The 21,626-nt window shown below is 43.5% G+C and overlaps 1 protein-coding gene across 1 annotated transcript in view; it reads left to right on the forward strand.

Moving 5' to 3' along the window:
- Positions 1-21,626, forward strand: part of LOC141127596 (uncharacterized) — a 74,666-nt gene that overhangs the window by 30,688 nt on the left and 22,352 nt on the right. The window lies entirely within an intron of this gene.

Raw genomic sequence — 21,626 nt, forward strand, 5'->3', positions numbered from 1 at the left:
AACCAGAGACTGGGGATGCGGCTACAGGAAATGACCAGACTGCGAATGCGACTACAGGAAATGACCAGACTGCGAATGTGACTACAGGAAATAACCAGAGACTGGGGATGCGACTACAGGAAATGACCAGACTGCAAATGCGACTACAGGAAATAACCAGACTGCGAATGTGACTACAGGAGATAACCAGAGACTGGGGATGTGACTATAGGAGATAACCAGAGACTGCAAATGCCACTACAGAAGATGACCAGAGACTGGGGATGCGACTACAGGAGATAACCAGACTGCGAATGCGACTACAGGAAATAACCAGAGACTGGGGATGCGACTACAGGAAATGACCAGACTGCGAATGCGACTACAGGAAATGACCAGACTGCGAATGTGACTACAGGAGATAACCAGAGACTGGGGATGTGACTATAGGAGATAACCAGAGACTGCAAATGCGACTACAGAAGATGACCAGAGACTGGGGATGCGACTACAGGAGATAACCAGACTGCGAATGCGACTACAGGAAATAACCAGAGACTGGGGATGCGACTACAGGAAATGACCAGACTGCGAATGCGACTACAGGAAATGACCAGACTGCGAATGTGACTACAGGAGTTAACCAGAGACTGGGGATGTGACTATAGGAGATAACCAGAGACTGCAAATGCGACTACAGAAGATGACCAGAGACTGGGGATGCGACTACAGGAGATAACCAGACTGCGAATGCGACTACAGGAGATAACCAGAGACTGCGAATGCGACTACAGGAAATAACCAGACTGCGAATGCGACTACAGGAAATAACCAGACTGCGAATGTGACTACAGGAGATAACCAGAGACTGCGAATGCGACTACAGGAAATAACCAGAGACTGGGGATGCGACTATAGGAGATAACCAGAGACTGCAAATGCGACTACAGGAGATGACCAGAGACTGGGGATGCGACTACAGAAGATAACCAGAGACTGGGGATGCGACTACAGGAGATGACCAGAGACTGGGGATGCGACTACAGGAAATAACCAGAGACTGCAAATGCAACTACAGGAAATAACCAGACTGCGAATGCGACTACAGGAGATAACCAGAGACTGCGAATGCGACTACAGGAAATAACCAGACTGCGAATGCGACTACAGGAAATAACCAGACTGCGAATGCGACTACAGGAGATGACCAGAGACTGGGGATGCGACTACAGGAGATGACCAGAGACTGGGGATGCGACTACAGGAGATAACCAGACTGCGAATGCGACTACAGGAAATAACCAGAGACTGGGGATGCGACTACAGGAAATGACCAGACTGCGAATGCGACTACAGGAAATGACCAGACTGTGAATGTGACTACAGGAAATAACCAGAGACTGGGGATGCGACTACAGGAAATGACCAGACTGTGAATGCAACTACAGGAAATAACCAGACTGCGAATGTGACTACAGGAGATAACCAGAGACTGGGGATGCGACTATAGGAGATAACCAGAGACTGCAAATGCGACTACAGAAGATGACCAGAGACTGGGGATGCGACTACAGGAGATAACCAGACTGCGAATGCGACTACAGGAGATAACCAGAGACTGCGAATGCGACTACAGGAAATAACCAGACTGCGAATGCGACTACAGGAAATAACCAGACTGCGAATGTGACTACAGGAGATAACCAGAGACTGCGAATGCGACTACAGGAGATGACCAGAGACTGGGAATGCGACTACAGGAAATGACCAGACTGCGAATGCGACTACAGGAAATAACCAGAGACTGGGGATGCGACTACAGGAAATGACCAGACTGCGAATGCGACTACAGAAAATGACCAGACTGCGAATGCGACTACAGGAGATAACCAGAGACTGGGGATGCGACTACAGGAGATAACCAGAGACTGGGGATGCGACTACAGGAAATAACCAGAGACTGGGGATGCGACTATACGAGATAACCAGGTAGCCAGTTTTAAAATTTAAACTTTCAGCAATGCACAGCTATACAGGGGGCTAAACAACATTTCCAGGGATGGTTTAGGGAAAAAAAGGGGTCTACAGACCGTGTATATACAGTAGGCAGAAGGACCTACCTGACCAGTCGGGCTCACCTCCCGCTCTCAGAGGTCCAGGGGCGGAGCTTTCGTCGGTAGGGGGCGGAGCTCTCGTCGGTAGGGGGCGGAGCTCTCGTCGGTAGGGGCGGAGCTCTCGTCGGTAGGGGCGGTGATCTTTGTGGTCCAGAGCGGAGCTCTCAGAAGTGCAGGAGAGACGCTCTAATTAGGAACAGACTCAGACTACATGAGGAGGGGAGGGGCAGGGCAGGGTCAGAGCGTCAGTGGAGCTCCCTGCCCCGCCCTGCTGACAGAGCCTCTCTTTCTCTCCCTAAGCCGAGGTCTGCTCGGGCAGCAGGCTGGCCGCGGCGCCGGGAGCTGTTATAATCCGGGAGGACGGGTTTTCGTGCGGTGCGGCGGGCGGCTTTTTTCCGCTGCTGACTGAGCCGCTCATGGGGCCCCTCCTGACGTCGGGCCCTCGGTCGGCGACCGAGTGACCGAATGGTCAGTCCGCCCCTGCCAAAATAGATTCTCCTACTCCTCCTGAGTACGGCGATACCACATGTGTAAGACTTCCACAGCCTGGCCACATACACAGGCCGAGTATGGCCGAGTATGGCTGGGTATGGCTGAGCATGGCTGGGTATGGCTGGGCATGGCTGAGCATGGTAGGGTATGGCTGAGCATGGCAGGGTATGGCTGAGTATGGCTGGATATCACTGAGTATTGCCGAGTATGGCGGGGTATTGCCGGGTATTGCAGAGTATTGCGGGGTATTGCTGAGTATTGCCGAGTATTGCGGGGTATTGCAGAGTATTGCACACTATTGTGGGTTATTGCACAGTACTGTGGGGTATTGCAGAGTATTGCACAGTATTGTGGGGTATTGCAGAGTATTGCACAGCATTATGGGGTATTGCAGAGTATTGCACAGCATTGCAGGGTATTGCAGAGCATTGAGGGATGGCTGAGCATGGATGGATGGATGGCAGTTGTCACAGAGCAGCACTGTGGGCACTACAGATCCAGCCCACAGCGCTGCTGCCATCCGATCCCTCCCCCTCTCCACTCACAGTGTACCGATCGGTACAGAGGGGAGGAGAGGAACCGGCGTCATGACATGACGCCGGTATGTTTACATGTGATTGCTCCGTCATTTGACAGAGCGATCACATGGTAAACGGCCGCGATGATGCGGATGTCCTAGGGTGCGCGCCCCAGGGTGCGTGCCCCAGGGGGCGCGCAAGAGTGGAATTCTGGGAGCACATCACTGTACGCCCTCCCACAGTTAAGAAACCGCCCTGTAGCTGTCATTCAGCTATGGGCCAGTTGTTAAGTGTTTTTTTAAACAAGAGAAAAAAAAATTACATAATAGGATATCCAAAATTTGTTTTAATATGTGATAGCCAGAGTTGAGAGTATAAGCCTAGGAAAACTGATAGAAAAAACTAATGTCAAGGCCAACAAGAGTCATCTGAGCAAGAGATTAGAGCTAGAAAGACTCTCAGAAACGATGCCACTGAAGCAGTGAGGTAGCTGACACCAAACCACGTTTACTGCAAGGATCCATTGACCCAGCAAGCACTATTACTTATAAGTAGGGATGAGCTTCGAGTTCGAGTCGAACTCATGTTCGACTCGAACATCGGCTGTTCGCCAGTTCGCTGAACAGCGAACAATTTGGGGTGTTCGCGGCAAATTCGAAAGCCGCAGAACACCCTTTAAAAGTATATGGGAGAAATCAAAAGTGCTAATTTTAAAGGCTTATATGCATGGTATTGTCATAAAAATTGTTTGGGGACCTGGGTCCTGCCCCAGGGGACATGTATCAATGCAAAAAAAAGTGATTTTAATAATGCTTAAAGTCAAACAATAAAAGTGTAATATTCCTTTAAATTTCGTACCTGGGGGGTGTCTATAGTATGCCTGTAAAGGGGCGCATGTTTCCCGTGTTTAGAACAGTTTGACAGCAAAATGACATTTCAAAGGAAAAAAAGTCATTTAAAACTACTCACAGCTATTAATAAACACCTCACAGTTCCTTTTGAGGATGTCCCCTCTTTCAAGGAATCTGCTGATAGGCACTTTGAAGCCCTCTTAAAGGCTTCCTTGGAACTTGAAGGACTAGTCCAGCATCCAGAAATTGCTGTCATGTCTATTTGCCAGACTGTTGCTAACAGGACCAAACAAATGAATAGAGAACATAAACTTGTATTTGAGAACAGTATTGTTTTGTATGTACGTTCCAGTGAATTTCACCAAGTCTCTAGACTCTCATCTCTGTGCAAAAGTTTAAAATTTGTGGCTAAAAACATAAAGCCTAGTACACATGATCAAAAAATTGTACAAAAAATACCGCTTTTGAATAATCTGATTGTTAATAAACAGCTTTCGTTGGAAATTATCTGAAGGGACAAGGGACAAACACAAAAGATGTTTGTACGATTTTCGTTTAATCGGTATAGTTTTCGTCTGAAAATACAATACAATACAATACATTCCATCACTTCTGAATTTTTATTCTGTCAAGCGAGAATTTTTGTAAATTCAGTAACCTCTTCATTATCCATATGGAGACTAGCATGCAAAAAAAAACAGGTGATAATCTCATCATGTGTACCAGGCTTCAGTCACCTACTCCTTTCACTTTCCCTAGAAGTCAACCTCAAAACCAAGGTTTAGTACTTCCTTTTGTCACAAGACCTGGACTCCTAAGTCCACAAAGCCTGTCCAGGAGCCCTCCTTACAATGAAGGGAGTGGGGTGACATCAATTTGCATTTGCTTCAGTCTAGATCCAAAACTTCCAGGACTTTCTGGATCCAATCAGTCATTTCAGAGGAGTACATAAAAGAATTTCTATCTCTGCCCCCTCCTCATTTTCTACCCTCTAATCTGCCAGCATCATCTCAAAACATGCAGATTTATTGGCCGCCACGCACTTCAGTTATAAGTGATGATTGTCCATGTTCCCTCAGTGGAAAGGTTCCAAGATTCTTATTTAAACCTATTCACAGTTCCCAAATAAAATGTAGGGATCTGCCTCATTCTAGATTTTAAATCTGTAAACAGATATCTTTTGTGTACCAAAATTCTGGATGTAATCAGCAAGCTCTGTAATTTCTTCTCTTAGTCGAGTGGAATTTCACACATTAGTAGGCATACAAGATGCCTATCTACACATCCCAATCTTCCCCCCACATCAACACTAATTTGTAACACTGCCATTTGGGCACTCCTCTCCACTGCTCCTTGCTCTTCTGCGGACCCAGAGCATTTATGTCACAGGGTACTTAGACGGCCTTCTGCCACAACTAATCCTATTTTAAACAAAATTAGTCTGGCCTTATACCTTTGACCCTGACATTGAAACAAACCTAGATCAAACTATGATATAGCTTTCTTTTTCTTTTTTTTTCTTTTCTTTTTTCTTTTCTTTTCTTTTCCTTTTCTTTTTCTTTTCTTTTCTTTCCACCCTTTGGAGGGTACTTCAAACGCAAACACAGGTACACACATACACAGCACCATGGAAGAAGACTTCACTTCAGGGAGTCTGCATATGTGCGTCAGCAAGGGGTTAAATATATTTTTGAATAGCGCAGCGTAAGTACCTGGATTTGACCTGGCTTCAGTGTCTTGTGATCCCTGTACAGCAAAACTTGAGTGTGAGAGGAAGAAGTAATGCAAGTAGCCAATCAATATATGTACTGGCTAGTGAGGAGCCAAACATACCTGGGTTCAGTTTGAGCAGTGACAAACATGACTAACATTTAGGTGCTAAATCCAGACCTCAGTGGAGTCGATGGGCACTGAATGTTAAAAAACAGTTCTAGGGCATTTTATAGGCTAATAGGCAAGAGATCGTTAAACAAATGTTTGTGAGGGGCTGAGCATTATCATGAGGACATGTAGCAAAGGAAAAAAACTTTTTTTCTTTTAAGTTTAAATTTGCAGCAAAAGCTGGTTTTGTTCATTTATGTTTTAGCGGGCTATTCATTTTTATCTTTACTTTTGGCTGACGTTCTGTTTAATATTTATAATTTCAGTCTATATATTCCTGATATTTGGTTTGTTTTCTTAACAGCAATCCATCAGAATGGCGACTGTACTTTCATATTATTGGCTCCATTATTAGCTAATAATTACTTTATGAGCTGCATAGGCAATCCAATTACCAATGCTTGTTACGTTGAAAGAAGACCAAACCATGGAATACTTTTTTACATCTAGCAAACATGCCAGCTCTTTTCTATTGTACATGCAAATTACTAAAAAAAGCTGTCAGCAATAATTCAGTCACACATAATATTATATAATTTTTTCAAGAAGAAGCAATATTTTCCAAAATAGAACACCAAGCAGTTTTCTTTGGGGTGGGTAGACTAGTAATGATGAATTACGGTTATAGAAAAGAGTTAAGGGAAAGTACAGTGAAACCTTGGTTTGAGAGTGACTTGGTTTGAGAGCGTTCTGCAAGACAAGCAAAATTTTTAAATGAATTTTGTCTTGATATACAAGTAGCGTCATATCACAACTGTGTATAAAAGAGAAGCGAGGTGCCTCTAAGTGTAGCAATATGGTTACATTTAAAGAAGGTACAACATTTAGCAACTGACATGATTGATGATTAAAACAGGCGCATCTAAGTATGCAGGCATCCGGGGTAAAGCTGTTCACATAGACCATCCTCTGGACCGCCATTGATGTCATCTCTTCCACGATGCGCTCCACGAGTGCTTCAAGCCTCGCTTTCAGATCGTTCTACTGCAGGGTAGTCTTCCCGGTCACCATTGCAGACTGACAGCGGTGAGAGGATGGTCTATGTGGACAGCTTTACCCCAGATGCCTGCATACTTAGATGTGCCTCTTCTAATCATCAACCATGGGAGTTGCAAAATGTTGTACCTTCATTAAATTAACCATATTGCTACACTTATGCCCCGTACACACGGTCGGACTTTGTTCGGACATTCCGACAACAAAATCCTAGGATTTTTTCCAACGGATGTTGGCTCAAACTTGTCTTGCATACACACGGTCACACAAAGTTGTCGGAAAATCCGATCGTTCTAAACGTGGTGACGTAAAACACGTACGTCTGGACTATAAACGGGGCAGTGGCCAATAGCTTTCATCTCTTTATGTATTCTGAGCATGCGTGGCACGTTGTCTGTCGGATTTGTGTACACACGATCGGAATTTCCGACAACGGATTTTGTTGTCGGAAGATTTTATATCCTACTCTCAAACTTTGTGTGTCGGAAAATCCGATTGAAAATGTGTGATGGAGCCTACACACGGTCGGAATTTAGGACAACAAGGTCCTATCACACATTTTCCGTCGGAAAATCCGACCGTGTGTATGGGGCATTAGAGGCGCTTCTCTTCTCTTTTATACTCTGTTGCTCCTCTTGGATTTTGCTTCTAATCCCCTTGTGGAGGCTGCCATTTGTGGATGGACATTTTATGGTTACACAACCTATCACATTGCTATAGTCTTTTTATATGGACTATAAACTGAAGGATTTAGGAATAAATGGTTGTATAACGAATCATCTGAGTTTCCATTATTTCTTATCGGGAAATTTGCTTTTATATACAAGTGCTTTGGATTACAAGCATGTTTCTGGAACGAATTATGCTCGCAATCCAAGGATTTACTGTAGTTTAAAAGAATGTTAGAAGAATGAAGTCACCAGTAAGTGACAATTTCATGTGTGTTTTTTAACCACTTGCTGACCCCCTAACGCAGATATTATGCGGCAGAATGGCACGGGCAGGCAAAATCACGTACCTGGTACGTGATTGCTTGCCGCGGGCAGGGGGTCCGATCGGACACCTCCCCCGGTGCCCGAGGTGGTCGGCTTCTGTCTGGGAGCGTTCAGAGATGAGGGGGTTGCCATCCATTCGTGGCCCCCCCCTCGCGATCGCTCCCAGCCAATGAGATTCTTCCCCTGCCTCTGTATAGTACACAGAGGCAGAGGAAATTATGTCATCTCTCCTCGGCTCGGTATTTTCCATTCCGGCGCCGAGGAGAGAAGACATCCAAGTGAGTGCACAACACACACACAGTAGAACATGCCAGGCATACTTTACACCCCCCTTTACCCCCGACCCCCCGATCACTCCCTAATCACCCCTCCCCCATCTGTCACACTGACACCAAGCAGTTTTTTTTCTGATTACTGCATTGGTGTCAGTTTGTGACAGTTAGTGTGGTGGGGCAGTTAGTGTTAGCCCCCTTTAGGTCTAGGGTACCTCCCTAACCCCCACTAATAAAGTTTTAACCCCTTGATCACCCCCGTCGCCAGTGTCACTAAGCGATCATTTTTCTGATCGCTATATTAGTGTCACTGGCGACGCTAGTTAAGGAGGTAAATATTTAGGTTCGCCGTCAGCGTTTTATAGCGACAGGGACACCCATATACTACCTAATAAATGTTTTAACCCCTTGATTGCCCCCTAGTTAACCCTTTCACCAGTGATCACCGTATAACTGTTACGGGTGACGCTGGTTAGTTCGTTGATTTTTTATAGTGTCAGGGCACCCACCATTTATTACCTAATAAAGGTTTAGCCCCCTGATTGCCCGGCGGTGATATGCGTCGCCCCAGGCAGCGTCAGGTTAGCGCCAGTACCGCTAACACCCACGCATGCAGCATACGCCTCCGTTAGTGGTATAGTATCTAATATACTCAATATCAATATCTGATCCGATTAGACCTATACTAGCGTTCCCAGCCGTTTAGGGTTCCCAAAAACGCAGTGTTAGTGGGATCAGCCCAGATACCTGCTAGCACCTGCGTTTTGCCCCTCCGTCCGGCCCAGCCCAGCCCATCCAAGTGCAGTATCGATCGATCACTGTCACTTACAAAACACTTAACGCATAACTGCAGCGTTTGCAGAGTCAGGCCTAATCCCTGCAATCGCTAACAGTTTTTTTGGTAGCATTTTGGTGAACTGGCAAGCACCAGCCCCAAGCAGCGCAGGTTAGCGCCAGTACCGCTAACACCCACGCACGCACCGTACACCTCCCTTAGTGGTAAAGTATCTGAACGGATCAATATCTGATCCGATCAGATCTATACTAGCGTCCCCAGCAGTTTAGGGTTCCCAAAAACGCAGTGTTAGCGGGATCAACCCAGATACCCGCTAGCACCTGCGTTTTGCCCCTCCGCCCAGCCCAGCCCAGCCCACCCAAGTGCAGTATCGATCGATCACTGTCACTTACAAAACACTAAATGCATAACTGCAGCGTTCGCAGAGTCAGGCCTGATCCCTGCGATCGCTAACAGTTTTTTTGGTAGCGTTTTGGTGAACTGGTAAGCACCAGCCCCAGGCAGCGTCAGGTTAGCGCCAGTAGCGCTAACACCCACGCACGCACCGTACACCTCCCTTAGTGGTATAGTACCTGAACGGATCAATATCTGATCTGATCAGATCTATACTAGCGTCCCCAGCAGTTTGGGGTTCCCAAAAACACAGTGTTAGCGGGATCAGCCCAGATACCTGCTAGCACCTGCGTTTTGCCCCTCCACCCGGCTCAGCCCACCCAAGTGCAGTATCGATCGATCACTGACACTTACAAAACACTAAACGCATAACTGCAGCGTTCGCAGAGTCAGGCCTGATCCCTGTGATCGCTAACAGTTTTTTTGGTAGCGTTTTGGTGAACTGGCAAGCGCCAGCGGCCTAGTACACCCCGGTCGTAGTCAAACCAGCACTGCAGTAACACTTGGTGACGGGGCGAGTCCCATAAGTGCAGTTCAAGCTGGTGAGGTGGCAAGCACAAGTAGTGTCCCACTGCCACCAAGAAGAAGACAAACACAGGCCCGTCGTGCCCATAGTGCCCTTCCTGCTGCATTCGCTAATCCTAATTGGGAACCCACCTCTTCTGCAGCACCCGTACTTCCCCCATTCACATCCCCAACCAAATGCAGTCGGCTGCATGAGAGGCATTTTCTTTATGTCCTCCCGAGTACCCCTACCCAACGAACCCCCCAAAAAAAGATGTCGTGTCTGCAGCAAGCGTGGATATAGGCGTGACACCCGCTATTATTGTCCCTCCTGTCCTGACAATCCTGGTCTTTGCATTGGTGAATGTTTTGAACGCTACCATGCACTAGTTGAGTATTAGCGTAGGGTACAGCATTGCACAGACTAGGACACACTTTCACAGGGTCTCCCAAGATGCCATCGCATTTTGAGAGACCCGAACCTGGAACCGGTTACAGTTATAAAAGTTACAGTTACAAAAAAAAGTGTAAAAAAAAAAAAAAAACACAAACAAAAATAAAAAAAAATAAATAGTTGTCGTTTTATTGTTCTCTCTCTCTCTATTCTCTCTCTATTGTTCTGCTCTTTTTTACTGTATTCTATTCTGCAATGTTTTATTGTTATTATGTTTTATCATGTTTGCTTTTCAGGTATGCAATTTTTTATACTTTACCGTTTACTGTGCTTTATTGTTAACCATTTTTTTGTCGTCAGGTACGCCATTCACGACTTTGAGCGGTTATACCAGAATGATGCCTGCAGGTTTAGGTATCATCTTAGTATCATTCTTTTCAGCCATCGGTCGGCTTTCATGTAAAAGCAATCCTAGCGGCTAATTAGCCTCTAGACTGCTTTTACAAGCAGTGGGAGGGAATGCCCCCCCCACTGTCTTCCGTGTTTTTCTCTGGCTCTCCTGTCTCAACAGGGAACCTGAGAATGCAGCCGGTGATTTAGCCAGCTGACCATAGAGCTGATCAGAGACCGGAGTGGCTCCAAACATCTCTATGGCCTAAGAAACCGGAAGCTACGAGCATTTTATGACTTAGATTTCGCCGGATGTAAACAGCACCATTGGGAAAGCATTTTATCACACCGATCTTGGTGTGGTCAGATGCTTTGAGGGCAGAGGAGAGATCTAGGGTCTAATAGACCCCAATTTTTTCAAAAAAGAGTACCTGTCACTACCTATTGCTATCATAGGGGATATTTACATTCCCTGAAATAACAATAAAAATGATTTAAAAAAAATGAAAGGAACAGTTTAAAAATAAGATAAAAAAGCAAAAAAATTATAAAGAAAAAAAAATAAAAAAATTTAAAAAAAGCACCCCTGTCCCCCCCTGCTCTCGCGCTAAGGCAAACGCAAGCGTCTGGTGTCAAATGTAAACAGCAATTGCACCATGCATGTGAGGTATCACCGCAAAGGTCAGATCGGCAGTAATTTTAGCAGTAGACCTCCTCTGTAAATGTAAAGTGGTAACCTGTAAAGGCTTTTAAAGGCTTTTAAAAATGTATGTATTTTGTTGCCACTGCACGTTTGTGCGCAATTTTAAAGCATTTCATGTTTGGTATCCATGTACTCGGCCTAAGATCATCTTTTTTATTCTATCAAACATTTGGGCAATATAGTGTGTTTTAGTGCATTAAAATTTAAAAAAGTGTGTTTTTTCCCCCAAAAATGCGTTTGAAAAATCGCTGCGCAAATACTGTGTGAAAAAAAAAAAATGAAACACCCACCATTTTAATCTGTAGGGCATTTGCTTTAAAAAAATATATAATGTTTGGGGGTTCAAAGTAATTTTCTTGCAAAAAAAATAATTTTTTCATGTAAACAAAAAGTGTCAGAAAGGGCTTTGTCTTCAAGTGGTTAGAAGAGTGGGTGATGTGTGACATAAGCTTCTAAATGTTGTGCATAAAATGCCAGGACAGTTCAAAACCCCCCAAATGACCCCATTTTGGAAAGTAGACACCCAAAGCTATTTGCTGAGAGGTATAGTGAGTATTTTGCAGACCTCACTTTTTGTCACAAAGTTTTGAAAATTGAAAAAAGAAAAAAAACATTTTTTCTTGTCTTTCTTCATTTTCAAAAACAAATGAGAGCTGCAAAATACTCACCATGCCTCTCGGCAAATAGCTTGGGGTGTCTACTTTCCAAAATGGAGTCATTTGGGGGGGTTTGTGCCACCTGGGCATTCCATCGCCTCCGAAACTGTGATAGGCAGTGAAGAGTGAAATAAAAAATTTACACCCTAATGCCGCGTACACACGAGCGGATTTTCTGGCATACTTGGTCCGACGGTCTTCCCGCCGGACTGTCCGGCGGTAGCCGCCGGACTTTCTGAATGGACGGACTTGCCTACACACGACCGGACTTTCCGGAAAGCTAGGTCCACCCATCTTTCCGACGGACTTTCGCCGGAGTTACGGCGGACTTTCAGAATGAACGGATTTGCCCACACACGGATAAGTCCGTTCATTTTGAACGTGACTCGGGTACGACGGGACTAGAAAAGGAAGTCAATCTCACCGCTTTTATCGGCGAGATTGACACCTTGCAAGCCCCGTCGTGGGGCATACCAGGCCCTTAGGTCTGGCATGGATTTTAAGGGGTACCCCTACGCCAAAAAATCGGCATGGGGTCACCCCCAAAATCCATACCAGACCCCGATCCGAGCACGCAACCCGGCCAGTCAGGAAAAGGGGTGGGGACGAGCGAGCGCCCCCCCCTCCTGAACCATACCAGGCCGCATGCACTCAACATGGGGGGGTGGGTGCTTTAGGGGAGGGGGGGCCCCGCAGCACCTTGTCCCCGTGTTGATGAGGACAAGGGCCTCTTCCCGACAACCCTGGCCGTTGGTTGTCGGGGTCTGCGGGTGGGGTGCTTATCGGAATCCGGGAACCCCCTATAATAAGAGGGCCCCCAGATCCCGGCCCCCCACCCTATGTGAATGAGTATGGGGTACATGGTACCCCTACCCATTCACCTAGGGAAAAAAAACACACTACACAGGTTTTTGAAGTAATTTATTAGACAGCTCCGGGGAGTCTTCTTCCGACTTTGGGGGTCCCTCCGGTTCCTCTTCTCCCAGCGTCCGGTTGGTTCTTCTCCGCTCTCTCTGTCTTCTCCCGGTGTTCCAGTTCTTCGGCCTGGCTCCTCCGCTGTCTTTATGCCGCTCTCTTGCCAGCGGAGGTCCGGACTTCTGAGCTTCTTCTCTTCTTCCCATGTCGACACGACACTCTCTCCATCTGGAATGGTCTCTGAGAGCTCTGATGTGACTTATATAGGCGGAGACCCCGCCCCCTTATGCTGTCACAGTCCTGGGCATGCTGGGACTGTGATGGCATAAGGGGCGTGGTCACCGGGTGATGTTGACCACGCCCCTTATGCCGTCACAGTCCCAGCATGCCCATGGCAGTCCCCACCCCCTTTCCTGAACGGCCGGGCTGTGTGCTCGGATCGGGGTCTGGTATGGATTTTGGGGGGGACCCTACGACGATTTTTCGGCGTAGGGGGTTCCCCTTAAGATCCATACCAGACCTAAGGGCCTGGGATGCCCCACACTTGCCGCAATAGGAAATTTTGTTTTTCCTATTGCAGCGAGCACGAGATGCAGTACTCTGCCCTTGCGTCGTATCTGGTCCATCGGACCAGCATACAGATGCATGCAGACGAACGGGCTTTCCGTCAGGAACTGAGTCCGGCGGACTAAGATTTAAAGCATGCTTTAAATCTTGGTACGGCGGACTTCTGGGAAAAAAATGTCCGCCGGAGCCTACACACAGTCGGATTGTGCGGCGGACTCTGGTCCGCCAGGCCAAGTATGCCGGAAAGTCCGACTGTGTGTACGCGGCATAAGAAATCCTGAAGGCGGTGATTGGTTTTCGGGGCCCCGGACGCGGCTAGGCTCCCAAAAAGTCCCACACATGTGGTATCCCCATACTCAGGAGAAGCAGCTAAATGTATTTTGGGGTGCAATTCCACATATGCCCATGGCCTGTGTGAGCAATATATCATTTAGTGACAACTTTGTGCAAATAAAAAAAATTTGTCACTTTCCCACAACTTGTGTCAAAATATTCCATGGACTCAACATGCCTCAAAGCAAATAGCTTGGGGTGTCTACTTTCCAAAATGGGGTCATTTGGGGGGGGGGGGTTGTGCCATCTGGGCATTTTATGGCCTTCAAAACTGTGATAGGTAGTGAGGAGTAAAATCAAAAATTTACGCCCTTAGAAATCCTGAAGGCGGTGATTGGTTTTCGGGGCCCCGTACGTGGCTAGGCTCCCAAAAAGTCCCACACATTTGGTATCCCCGTACTCAGGAGAAGCAGCTGAATATATTTTGGGGTGCAATTCCACATATGCCCATGGCCTGTGTGAGCAATATATCATTAAGTGACAACTTTTTGTAATTTTGTTTTTTTTTTGACATGATTCAATCACTTGGGACAAAAAAAATTAATATTCAATGGGCTCAACATGCCTCTCAGCAATTTCCTTGGGGTGTCTACTTTCCAAAATGGGGTCATTTGGGGGGGGGGTTTGTACCGCCCTGCCATTTTAGCACCTCAAGAAATGACATAGGCAGTCATAAACTAAAAGCTGTGTAAATTCCAGAAAATGTACCCTAGTTTGTAGACGCTATAACTTTTGCGCAAACCAATAAATATATGCTTATTGACATTTTTTTTACCAAAGACATGTGGCCGAATACATTTTGGCATAAATGTATGACTAAAATTGAGGGGAGTTGGGGGGAGGGAACAACCCAATAGAAATGGGTTTAGAAAGGGGTTACTATGTGCAACAATGTAGTCATAGATGTTGGTTATTAAAATAAAGTCAATTTTATTCAATCATCTTAACATATATAAAATCGCATCAGTAATTCAATACTGTGAAAGATACAACTATAATGCAAATGCGGCCGCGGGTAACAAAACAAACAGGACAGACATAACATATAAAGCTACCCAATCTGGGCGTATTGCATTATACCCCTGTGACCTTGAAAAGCCGTCAATCAGCCAGAAAGTGGTGTGTAGTATCCACTAAGGTTAAGTATTCTTTGCTAATGAATTTTAAAGTACGGTCATACGTGGCATAATGCAATTTAGAGTGGAACGTCCAAGATGAAGCTACGTCAGTGAACCACGGCAAAACGCGTTGACGTCACTACGCTACCCAGTCTATGGGTTACGGGTATCGAGGAGTGTGTACGGCGGCTGACTGCAGCAGGAACTGTACGATCGGAGTGGGCTCCATGATCGACGGATACCAGATGGACACCATACTGACATAGGAATCTCTCAGCTACCGGGATCGCCGCAGCTGAATCTCCTAGGAGCCATCCTACCAGCGCTGACGGTCCTGCCCAGCAGCCACCTAAAGGACTCCCCATGTGGGACAGGGGATGTACTGGCACCCAAGCTTAGAGGATCCCAACAACAATGAGTTTCGCAGCTATGATGTAGAGGGTAACGTACAGCAATTTCTATAAGATTAAGTAACATAGCAACTTTACTGCAAGTAATAATACCACACCGCATAGCGCCACCATATCTAATTACATCTACCAATAAGTGCTGATTGCAAACCTACGATCCTATTTTCTGCTTGACATTTGCCTGAATCAGGAAGCTTCATAACCATGATAAGGATTGACTAATGACTTATTAACTGTTGCTCAGCTACTACCCATATACAGGAGTATTTGTTGTCTTCTTCCTTCACTTGATCCTGGAGTAATACCTAAATTCAAATCCCAATCCAACAGAAGTCAATAGGAATTGCATTCCGATCCCGGTCTAGCACAGGTGCCTCCCCCCATCACACCCTCCACTCTCAATTGCATTATGCCACGTATGACCATACTTTAAAATTCATTAGCAAAGAATACTTAACCTTAGTGGATACTACACACCACTTTCTGGCTGATTGACGGCTTTTCAAGGTCACCGGGGTATAATGCAATACGCCCAGATTGGGTAGCTTTATATGTTATGTCTGTCCTGTTTGTTTTGTTACCCGCGGCCGCATTTGCATTATAGTTGTGTCTTTCACAGTATTGAATTACTGATGCGATTTTATATATGTTAAGATGATTGAATAAAATTGACTTTATTTTAATAACCAACATCTATGACTACATTGTTGCACATAGTAACCCCTTTCTAAACCCATTTCTATTGGGTTGTTCCCTCCCCCCCAACTCCCCTCTTTTTACAGCGATTAATATGGTTACAGCAACAATACCCTAACGGGTCAAGTACAAACGTACGGGCACTTGCAATATTCGTGACCCAGTACTGGTGATACTCACGTCTCCCCCCTTCCCATACCCCCAATCCTTTCCCCTTCCCTAACTTTCTTGATGACTAAAATTGAGTTTATTTATTTTTTTTTATAACAAAAATTAGAAAATATCATTTTTTTTCAAAATTTTCGGTCTTTTTTCCGTTTGTAGCGCAAAAAATAAACACCACAGAGGTGATCAAATACCATCAAAAGAAAGCTCTAATTGTGGGAAGAAAAGGACGCAAATTTTGTTTGGGTACAGCATTGCATGACCGCGCAATTAGCAGTTAAAGCGATGCAGTGCCAAATTGTAAAAAGTGCTCTGGTCAGGAAGGGGGTAAATCCTTCTGGGGCTGAAGTGGTTAAAGACATAATGCCAGAGGCTTCAACAAACACCCATATGATGCAAGATTATTGGAAAGTACCACACCTTCTGAAGTGAGTTCAGGTTACCTTTAAAAGCCCTCAGAGCAATCCTGCAAGCTACACTAAACTACAGTGTACTACTATAACAGGACAAGGTAAGTCTGTGGAAGGATGCTAGCTCTTTGATATGAAGACTCTGCTTGATCATGATTTCTTTAAAAGAATATTTCTTATGTGCATATTGTTTGCAAGACTTTTCATTGTAAAGTTTAGCAAGGATGTTCCTACTTTATAGAAAGAATAATTAGTATATAAAATATATAATTCTAATTCATAATATTCATTCTGAAATGTTCCTCTCGCATAAATGCCTGTTGTTCGTTAATACCTACTGTGTAATAACATAATATGATAATTGATTAATGTTGGCATTGTGTAGATACTAAACAATATGATGATAATTATAAAAATATTGGTTATCAATACAAAACTTTAATGCATACCTGCATTCATATAGCACTGACATATAAATCAGTGCTTTACAGACATTTTACATTTTGAACTATATAAATTAGCTCCTGGGTATGAAGGCGCTTACAATCTAGTATCATTTTCACACCACTTATACAGTCCTATGCACGTTTTGGGGTCTGTTGGGTTGGACACCAGCAAACTTAATAGGGTTGATTTACTAAATCCAGGGAGGGCAAAATATGGTCCTGCTGTGCATGGTAGTCAGTCATCTTCTAACTTCAGCTTGTTCAATTAAGTTCAGTTGTTCCGTTAAACTTGAAGCTAATTGGTTTTTATGCAGAGCTGCACCATATTTTGCACTCTACAGTTATAGTAAATCAATCCCGGTGTGTTTTTAGGTGGGAACTGGAGTACCTGGTGAAAGCCTATGCAAGCATGGCAAGAACATGCAAACTGCACGTACATAGCTTCCCCTGCGGGATTTAAATGCCAAGGGGCAATGCTTGTTACTTGTTTAGCAAGTGTATTCTAGGTATAAGTGAAAAGTTAGTGATAAAGTGTCCTTCACGCTAAATGGATAATAAAGTGTAAAACAATAATATAAAAGAATTGTAGCAAAATCTAGGTGTTCACAACAACACAATGTGATAATAATATAAAAAGAAGTGATTTTGCGCAATATTCTGGTGTGTAAAAAATATATTTAGTCCTAATGGTGTGCGTACAGTGCGCTAAGGGTAAAAAATTATAGATAACATTCTAGTGAACTATGTGATATGTGAACACTCACTACAGGGACATAATAGTCTCACATAAATAGTAAATGCTAAAAATCATCACATAGTTAAGATTATAAAAGCTAAAATATGTGCAAAAAATTTATAAATATCATATGTGATAATAAAAAAGCAGTGAAGAAAAAAATCAAAAACAATCAAAGTGGATAAAAATATATATAGTGTGAATGATGGAAAATAATTTAGTCCATAGAATACAATCAATAATGCATAAAAAGTCTCTTCTGTGTGGGGTTGAAATAATTGAAGATCATCTATTGAGTGACTGGCTAGTGATGTAATATGGTTAAATAGCACATACAGATTCCATATAATAACTTCTAAGTGTGGTCTCACAGAACTCTCACCTTCAAGCTGGTAAATATTAGCATTGAGGATTAAGAATATGTTGATGTAATTGTTGATAGATTCTGTCAGTGAAGCCCGTGGGTCTCTCCCTTAAATTCCTTCATCGATATCTCCTGCAAATGCTCCGAATTTGCCACTCAATAAAGATTTGATCGCCAAAGACCCCAGGATGACAGCTGTGCCTGAGCCTCCATCCTGGGGTCTTTGGCGATCTGACAGAACCCATCAACTTGGCTTCACTGACAGAACCCATCAACAATTACATCAACATATTCTTAATCCTCAATGCTAATATTTACCAGCTTGAAGGTGAGAGTTCTATGAGACCACACTTAGAAGTCATTATATGGAATCTGTATGGGTTATTTAACCATATTACATCACTAGCCAGTCACTCAATAGATGATCTTCAATTATTTAAACCCCACACAGAAGAGACTTTTTATGCATTATTGATTGTATTCTATGGACTAAATTATTTTCCATCATTCACACTATATATATATATATATATTTTTATCCACTTTGATTGTTTTTTATTTTTTTTCTTCACTGCTTTTTTATTATCACCTATGATATTTATTAATTTTTTGCACATATTTTAGCTTTTATAATCTTAACTATGTGATGATTTTTAGCATTTACTATTTATGTGAGACTATTATGTCCCTGTAGTGAGTGTTCACATATAACATAGTTCACTAGATTGTTATCTATAATTTTTACCCTTAGCGCACTGTACGCACACCATTAGGACTAATTATATTTTTTACACACCAGAATATTGCGCAAAATCACTTCTTTTTATATAACTGAAAAGTTGTAAAGTTTAAAATAATAATTTAACGGTCACAAGCATCATAGTCATTAAGACCCCTTTCACCCTGGGGCGCTTTTCAGGTGTTTTAGTGCTAAAAATAGCGCATGTAGAGCGCCTGAAAAGTGCCTCTCAAGCCACCCCAGTGTGAAAGCCCGAGTGCTTTCACACTGGGGCGCTGCGCTTGCAGGATGGGAAAAAAAGTCCTGCAAGCAGCATCTTTGGGGCGGTGGGGGAGTGGTGTATACACCGCTCCTCCACCGCGCCTGCTCATTGAAATGAATGGGCAGTGCTGTCTAAGCGCCTGCAAAGTGCTTCGGCAGCGCTGCAACACGGGTGCTATTAACCTTTTCCTCAGCCGCTAGCGGGGGTTAAAAGTGTCCCGCTAGCGGACGAAAAGTGCTGCATTAACAATGGTAAAGCCCCACTAATACTAGCAGCGCTTTACCGCTAACACTGACACCGTCCCAGTGTGAAAGGGGTCTAAGACATGTTGGTTTAAATAAAAACTTGTAACCTGAACTTGGTCCCAATGACTAGGTGAAAGCAATCGCAAATAATTTTCTTACATGTGGGCAGAGATCCAATAGTTCATAGCTGCACACAGAAAGAAAAGACTCAGGGTTTTGAAACATTTTTATATTTCATTATAAATTTACATAACTTCAATGCACTTATACACATTTTTCTAATTGTGCTGGAGCATTTTGATACCATCTAGGAAAAAATCCTCCTCTTGACCCTCAAACCACTCCACAACAACATCTATTACTATATGATTACTTTCAAAACTCCTTCCTAACAAGTGATCTTTTAATCTTTGGAAGAGTCAGTAGTCACTAGGGACAAAAGTGTTAAAAAATATACAAAAAAAATGTGTAGAGCTATAAACCCTGAAAATCAAGTAAATGGTGTTTAGACAAAATTCAAAGTGTATAACATGCAATTAAGTGTTAGCATAGAGAACTATGATGTACTCTATAAGGTACAAATACTGTGTACATACTATAAATAAAGTGATAAAAAAACACAATGCAATATTAGTATAAACTATATATGATACACTGTGTACATATATAACATGCAAAATAAAAATTGAAAATAAGTATAAATAAAGCAAAGTCCAAAAAGTCCAAATGGGATTGACACCACCCAGAACTCTTATGATGAAAGTCCATCAATGTTGTTGGAAAAATAGGAATGGAAGTGAAAAAGCCACCACCAAGGGTCTTAGGGGGCTTACCAAAGGTAAATGGCTAGGAAGGACCTATGTCAACCTGGACACTAAGACTGAGAGACCAACTGGATCAAATAGGTAAGCAGAGGTTTGGAAGCAGCAAAGGTGAGCAGGAAAGCTGTTGGTGGTCCAGGAACCGTCACCGAAGGCATCAAAAGGCTTACCAGAGGTTGTTGACTTGAGAGGACTTACGTCATTCAAGTCAAAAAGGCTTAATGACCGACTGGTCGGAATGATACATCTCCTCAGATATCCTCAATGACTTCCAAAACCAAGATGGCAATCCGGCTTCCACAATTATCCACACAGTATAAAAATAATATTCCAATAGAAGGCCACAAACGAAAATTCGTATATCATCCGGGAAATAGGTAAAAAGACTCACATAGCATAATAACATAAACACTGGTTTATTTTAAAATGATCAAAAATAGACTCACATATTAGAAGATCATCAAAGGCACAAAATTCAAATAGCGGTAATTGTGAAGTGGACCCTTCACAATTACCGCTATTTGAATTTTGTGCCTTTGATGATCTTCTAATATGTGAGTCTATTTTTGATAATTTTAAAATAAACCAGTGTTTACGTTATTACACTATGTGAGTCTTTTTACCCATTTCTCGCATGATATACCAATTTTCATTTGTGGCGTTCTATTGGAATATATTTTTTATACCGTGTGGATAACTGTGGAAGCCGGATTGCCATCTTAGTTTTGCAAGTCATTGAGGATATCTGAGATGTATCATTCCGACCAGTCGGTCATTAAACCTTTTCGACTTGCATGACGTAAGTCCTCTCAAGTCAACAACCTCTGGTAAGCCTCTCGTTGCTTTCGGTGACGTCTCCTGAACCACCAACAGCTTTCCTGCTCACCTTTGCTGCTTCCAAACCTCTGCTTACCTATTTGATCCAGTTGGTCTCTCAGTCTTAGCGTCCAGGTTGACATAGGTCCTTCCTAGCCATTTACCTTTGCTAAGCCCCCTAAGACCCTTGGTGGTGGCTTTTTCACTTCCATTCCTATTTTTCCAACAACATTGGTGGACTTTCGTCATAAGAGTTCTGGGTGGTGTCAGTCTCATTTGGACTTTTTGGGCTTTGCTTTATTTATATTTATTTTCAATTTTTATTTTACATATTATATATGTACACAGTGTATCATATTTAGTTTATACTAATATTGCATTGTGTTTTTTTTTTTCACTTTATTTATAGTATGTACACAGTATTTGTACCTTATAGAGTACATCATAGTTCTCTATGCTAACACCTAATTGTATGTTCGGGGTTTATAGCGCTACACATTTTTTTTTGTATATTTTTTAACACTTGGGTCTATAGGTGTGTTGGCTGCTATTTACTTCCAATTTTCTACGCAGCACTGTACTACTTTTATGTCACTAGGGACAACCAAAGGCATCCACAGTGGAGTCCTAGTTAAATAGAATCACCCCT

Source organism: Aquarana catesbeiana, linkage group LG02, assembly GCF_042186555.1.
Source record: "Aquarana catesbeiana isolate 2022-GZ linkage group LG02, ASM4218655v1, whole genome shotgun sequence".
Classification (NCBI taxonomy): domain Eukaryota; kingdom Metazoa; phylum Chordata; class Amphibia; order Anura; family Ranidae; genus Aquarana; species Aquarana catesbeiana.